The sequence below is a fragment of the Nannobrachium achirus genome, assembly GCF_963921795.1.
Source record: "Nannobrachium achirus genome assembly, chromosome: 21".
Classification (NCBI taxonomy): Eukaryota; Metazoa; Chordata; class Actinopteri; order Myctophiformes; family Myctophidae; genus Nannobrachium; species Nannobrachium achirus.
In genome coordinates, this window is record NC_137828.1 from 53,623,488 (window position 1) to 53,630,220 (window position 6,733).

The following is a 6,733-nucleotide window of genomic DNA, read 5'->3' on the forward strand; positions in this document are numbered from 1 at the left end:
TTCTGTGGCACACTGTAAGCTCCTTTCCAAACATTCTGTACAAGGAGTTATAACTAAAGGTCACACGATATGGTCATTTAATGAGTTAACATGCACTGACTGAGAATATGAGATGCTGTTCTGTTTGCTACCCAAAAAGCCAGACCGATGCCATATCTTTGGACCGATGCTGATGTTTGCCGATGGAGAGTGCTAGACCACCGATTGCCGATGTTTAACCGATGTTTTGTAATAATATAAAATAATAATAAATAGCCTAAATTTCAAAAACTTCTTACCTTCAAAACATTTTTTATTTAACAATGGTCCGGGGACCACCAGTGGTCTTTGAGGGGTTTCCAGGTGGTCCCCAGCTAAATGATGGAGATTCGGTAACCAAATGGACCCTTATAAGATCTTAAACTCATGAGTGTAAAATGAAACGAAATGGATCCTCATGGGCAACGACAATATATTCAAGTGTTTAGGTCTGAGCTGCTAAATGTGATGAAATGGTGGTCTAATGTTACTTATAAAAAACGACCGATACATCGGGGAGATAATGACCGATGTCCGATGCTGACGTTGGGGTCAAAAAACGACCGATACATCGATTCGACCGATATATCGGTCTGGCTCTACAAAAAAGACAGTCCATGAACAACCTCAATAGTTTCATATTAAGCTAGGTACTGTGGCTAATGCATATTCCCTCCACTCAAAGTAGGTACTGTACTGGTATTAAACAACGTAATTAATGCCTATTCCCTCCACTCCAAGTAGGTAAGGGGTATTATGCGAATTACAATTTGATATCTCGGCTCCTCTGATCCAAATGCAATTACTTTGCAACCCCCCCTCTAATGATTATGGAATTGAAGTGCAGTAATGAATGGGCAATATGAACATTACGCTTTGAACAGCCCTAATAGCGCTTCATGTGAATGTATTTTAAGGCATAAAAAAGAGCAGAACAAAAGGAAGGTACTGTAATGATACTGCTTTTCTAAGCCCGTGCTACAGAATGTGCCAGAATACATTACTCTCTGAGAGAGAGGAGCGACCTGTGACAGTCAGAGAGACAAGAAAAGCTCCCCGGCTGCCATTTGCTCATGGCCAGAGGTCATCAACGTGTCCTTACACAGACAGCAAGACTTGGTTTTGTCTGTGGCAAATTTCTAGATTTTCTTTTTTACACACCAGTTTTCTTATCTCATCAAGTAGATATAAGTCTCCAAGTTTTCTTCTGAATATGTATGACACATATTTACTGTGACACTATGTGGGCATTATTAAATGTTTTATTTACAAGGACTCCCTTAAAGGAGTGGTGACACCGGCCGAAATTTAACATTATGATACAGTAAGTCATGTGGTGTTTCTTCAAACAGTCTGAAAAGGAGGCGGGGCCGTATCAGTTAGTAGTGAATGTATACTTCGTCCGTCGTGCGGTGCCGCGCAATGTATACTTCGTCCGTGATGCCTTGTTGTTAGCGTGTAGCCCGGCTAGCACTGCACCGCACGGCTATTTGCAAGAGCTATTGTGTTGTACACACACACGCGCGAAAGCACACACACACACACAGAGTGTATGAGCCACGGACCTCCTCTGCGGAGGAGGAGGAAGAGATCGCTAGACCCTCGCAGTCGTTCTACGCTTGCTCCGGTGTCCCGGGTGCTCCAGTCAGGTTAGGGTAAGAGACAGCAGGGTATGGCCGACAAAACCGTCTCATAGACGGGGAGAAGCGTGTTGACCCTCGTACACCTTTTTTGACACCTTTTTTGAAGAAGACATGTACTTTTTTATCGGTCTAACCATTGATTTTATAGCGAATGCTATATAATTTTTACCCCTAGAACTGATAGTTTTAAAGTTGGTTTAGAAAGTCGGAAACACACCTCGGACAGCTTTTTTTGGGGCAGTTTCAAAAGATAATGATATGGATACTCGACTCTGCGAGTCTCCGCCCCTCCCCCCATATTAGCCCAATCAAATTAATGTATTGCCGTTACTGTACAGAAAGTACTACTTTCAGTACTACAATAAATTAATTTGATTGGGTAATTTAACATGGGGGTACAGGACATCATTAAAAAAAATTGGCTAATTTGATAGCCATAATTAGCTGTTTTGGCTGTGTCACGCCCCCTTTAACAACCATAACATCTTGTTGCTTGTTAAAGCTATAGAGCTAAAAGGCTACAGACCCATGCAGCCTGAAGGCCTGTCCATACTTTGACCGAAACCGCCGTTTTCGGTCAAAAGGTCCTTTTCAACTATAAAATTAAATTCCTAGAAAGTTCTGGAATGCTTTTTCTCAGAACAATAGTTCTGAAATTTGCACAAGGAGATGTTGTGACTCGCCGAAATCTAGTTCGGTGAAACGGCAAACGTGATTGGTTGGTTGGATCACATGTGTGTTCACAAGAAGACGGGTGCTGGTGGCCACAACACTGTCCCAAAGCTGTTCATCCAGCTGCAGTGGCTCGGACCCCCGCCGGTAGATGTGCTCGCCTCCTCCTCAGCTGCACAAAGCAGGGCAAAATCCTCCTCCTCCTCTGCCTCTCCTCCTCCATAACCTCCACAATACGTGCCACCGCTTCCAACTTTTCCATCTCCGCCGTCGCTGCCGTTGTTGTCTCTCTCTCTCTCTCTCTCTCTTCTCTCCTGTTCTCTATCTCCTCATAATGCGTCTCGCCGCCTCCTACACCACATGCAGCGTGGTGTACGCTTTTCCCCGAACCCCCCGAACAGGAGCGAAGTATGAACATCCAACGCTTTTTTTTCGGAAATGATAAAAAATAAAAAAGTTTATTTTTCAACCGAAAAGTTCGGTTCTGTCGAAGTATGGAGAGGCCTTAAGCGATAGACATGTCCTTTTGCATGGAACATTATCCACATGTTCAGGTATATAGTTGGAATCATTGGACATTACTTATATCTCCAACTGTCACAAGAAAAAGAAAAAAAAGAAAAGACAAAACACATTCAGAGGTAATGGAAAGGTGCTTAATTTTCTCTCCACCACTTCAAAGGACAACTAGTGAATGGGCTAGAGGTCTCTCTTCTATAGACGTCAATATCTCTATTAGGCTGCTCTGTTGCCTCAAGAGTCCCCAAGTAAATCTTCAAGCGTCTCTGCAGAACCCAGCAGTCCCTTAACAACATTTTGCTGTTTGTACGAGTGAGTGACAAATAAGCACCTCTTGATTCTTGATTCAATGCTTAATTAAAGTCTTCTATATTGTGTGGCCACATATTACGAATATTTCAGTCACAATATTGGTTGCCCTTTCGAGCTCCCACTCAGGTACAGCTGCTTTTAAAACTTTGGTTTAACCCTGCGTGACCTCAGAAAATAGTACAAAACTTGTAGGCGACGGTCGATGTTGATGTCGACTGTAATTTTGATGTACTGTAGCTCTGGGTTGTCCTTGAAGGCCAACCATTTATTATTATTTATCCGTTATTGCGATGTGTTCTGCCTCTTCAAGGATCTGTGCAATGTGGCCCTCAACTCTTTGTGAATAGCAGGGACCACTGAGTAATTTGGAATGTGAGCATGACGAGGGAATGGTATTTGTTATCGCTGCGGGGTTATTCTTCACGGGCACATGCAGTAGATTTGAGTTCAGAACTGAAAGCGTTGAAGCTTCACTTTGTAGCCTGAGATCCAGCCTGCGTCACTACGTTCACTGGATTTGTTTTGTCACTTCACTTCTCAGTCTGGCAAGGCTCCTATATCTCTAAGGGAGGCGGGACATACCAAACGAGTGAAAACCACTCACGGCTGATTGGTCTGTGGTGCAGGGTGGGACAAAAACAGCAGTGTGTCGTCATACCAATGCGCTGAGTAGAGTGGGAAATGGCGGCCACAGATAACAACATGATGTTGCGATTGAAAAGTTATATAAGTTATATATAACAGCTCTAAAAGCAGAGCAGTATTCTGCTTTGAAAGTGTTTATTGGAGGTGTAGGGTTATCTCTAGTTTTGAACAAGCGATACGTTTGTCAACAGAGAGAAAAGCATGGATAGAGTGGCGCTGGTTGATGACGTAGCTACCCCATTCCCAACCCTACTCTGATTCGTTGGAACAACATCCAATCAGCAACAACGTCGCCTACATAACAGGTGACGTTTGGAAATACGAGTCAAATGGAGGATTGCCAGACTGAGAAATTAAGTGACAAAACAAATCCACTGACCGTAGCGAAGGCGGCTGGATCCCAGGCTGCTGACTTTGCATATTCATTGGCTTAGTGGTGGAGTAAGGCATTATTTTTGTTACAATGCTTACAGGTGGTTTGTGTCTCTCATCAGTCGACCTGTCGCATGTTTCAACAAGACTTCCCAACACCTGATTCTTCAATGAATAGTGCCTGGCTGCAACTGCACACCGATAGAACACACCAGCATAATATCAAGACCAAACCAGTATAGGCCTACACGCGTTGCCCTTCACCTACTAGTTTGGAACTGAGAGAACCCTTATCTCTTCAAACAAAACAATAGATGTATTACTAATGTCCTTCTTTGTTTTGATGTTGCGATACAGTTGTTCAGCTTGATGATACATATCATTACATTTGGCATGATTCTCTGTGACGCCCCGAACATGCTCCATAAGACACATACTGTATCTTTGTCAAATGTTGGAGAGAGTGGAGGCTTGATTATCAGTATTACTAATACTAAACATTATAACAATACTGTAGGCTTTTTGGGTTGTATTTAAGTCCTCCTTTCACATAATACAAGTGTGTTTGTGTGCGTGAATGCGTTTGTGTATGTGTGACTATTTGTGTTGATATGACTATGCTGGTGTAGGTCTGTCTATCTGCATGTGTGTGGGTACATGCACGCATTCCTGCATCTGCGCAGTGTACAGTATGACAAGAAAGAATAAGCACACGCACGCACGCACGCACGCACGCACGCACGCACGCACACACACACACACACACACACACACACACACACACACACACACACACACACACACACACACAAATCCCTGTGGCTAGTTTTCAGTCTGTATACCAATTAAGGTGTAGTCTGGAGACTCACTACTGTAGGGTAGGAGATGGATGAATATGCTCTGACATGCTTCACAGGATAATTAAGACCGTCTGATGCAGGCAGGTTGGACTGCAAGTTCTTTTTTTAAACGCTACCGGCCTTTTGGAACATGGCGGGCAAGATTGCCATGAGTCACTAATTGGCCCCTCCCATGCAGCAACCATGGCTGTGACCACAGCCAACCTTCTTGTTGAAAAGGTATAATAAATGGTAAATGGTGCATTTAAAGATTGCCTTTATACAGAGATGTGCAAAATTACATTCACCCATTTACACACACATTCATAAACTGATGGCAGAGGAAACCATGCAAGGCATACCAACCTGCTCACTGGGAGCAACCAGGGGTTCATAGTCTTGCTCAAGGACTCTTGGACACAAACTCTGCGGGAGCCCGGGATCCAACTGGGAAACCTTCGGGAACCCTCTGTGTTCTAATGACGGTTTCTCTACCTCTGAGCCACTGGCTTTATAATAATAATAATAATAAGTATAATAATAATACAGCCAGGATGGCACATCATGTCTCTCATTCTTTAAACCCTTCATTATTTATTTGCACCTCACCAATTTTGTCGTTGTATCTATGTATATGAAAGTATATTTCCCGATTCGTCAAAAATAGCAGATCTACAAGCTCATAGCGCGGCACACTTAAAGGTGTCATGTCCACGCCCCCGAAGTTATATGCTTCAGTAGGTCACGTGGTCATGCTTTGAAAACAGGGCAGAGCCATGACCATATCACCGATTGATTGACGTTTGCCCTGGGAGCGCATCTGTTATCAAACAGACCACGAAAACCAGGAAGTGGCCTCAACATAAAATGTATTTTATTTGTAATTCTGTGCAACATATATTACCCCTAAAATGTCTTTGTTTTAGCAACATTGTTCATGTCAAGTTGTCAGTTTATAAAAGTTTATTTGTTGAAATGATAAAAATCGCTATTCCCCCCCCCCCCCCCCCCCCCCCCGTCTGCTGCTGACCGCTGTTTGCTCCTTCTCCATCCCTCCGATAGGTCTCTCTCCCCGAGCCCCCTCTCTCCCCGCTGGTCGGTCTGAGAGAGAGATGGCACCGCCCCTCCCATCAACTGATTCACAGCAGCCTACTGCTCTTTCTAAAACGGCTAGTTCCATTCCTTGATTCTGATTGGCTGGTTGCCATGGTATACCTGAGACTATAACCCACACCTTGAATCAGTTTATATCAAAGCCAGGTGCGTTATTTCTTTCCACTGTGCCGTGAGGCTGAACTAGAGAAGCGAGCGTTTGATTTCCTCTCAAATCCTGCCGTGCGGGTGCTTCTAAGCACCCGCTGACGCCTCGTGTTTCCCAACGCCTCTCAGCCGGTGTATACTCCCCGGTAACCACTCGCCTCTTGTGGCTTATTGCTTTAATATCCACTGTGTAAATAGACGGACGGTATTGAATCCTATATTAGATCTTGAAACGGGCCTCCAAATTCTTAAGGCCGCGGCTGATAAAACATACATAAACCACTTTAACCCTATTTTATGCCTAGGCTTTTGAAAATAGCTGATCTACAAGCTCACAAAGCGTCGCATGGCGATGTGTTGTGAGCTTGTAGATCTGCTATTTCAAACATGTTGTATTTCTGGTACTTTTGGTACATTTCGATGCCAACACTTGTAACAATGGCACGGGGAAAC

The 6,733-nt window shown here is 43.8% G+C and overlaps 1 long non-coding RNA gene across 1 annotated transcript in view; it reads right to left on the reverse strand.

Annotated features, from left to right (window-relative positions):
- Positions 1 to 6,733, reverse strand: part of LOC308307048 — a 674,478-nt gene that overhangs the window by 507,524 nt on the left and 160,221 nt on the right. The window lies entirely within an intron of this gene.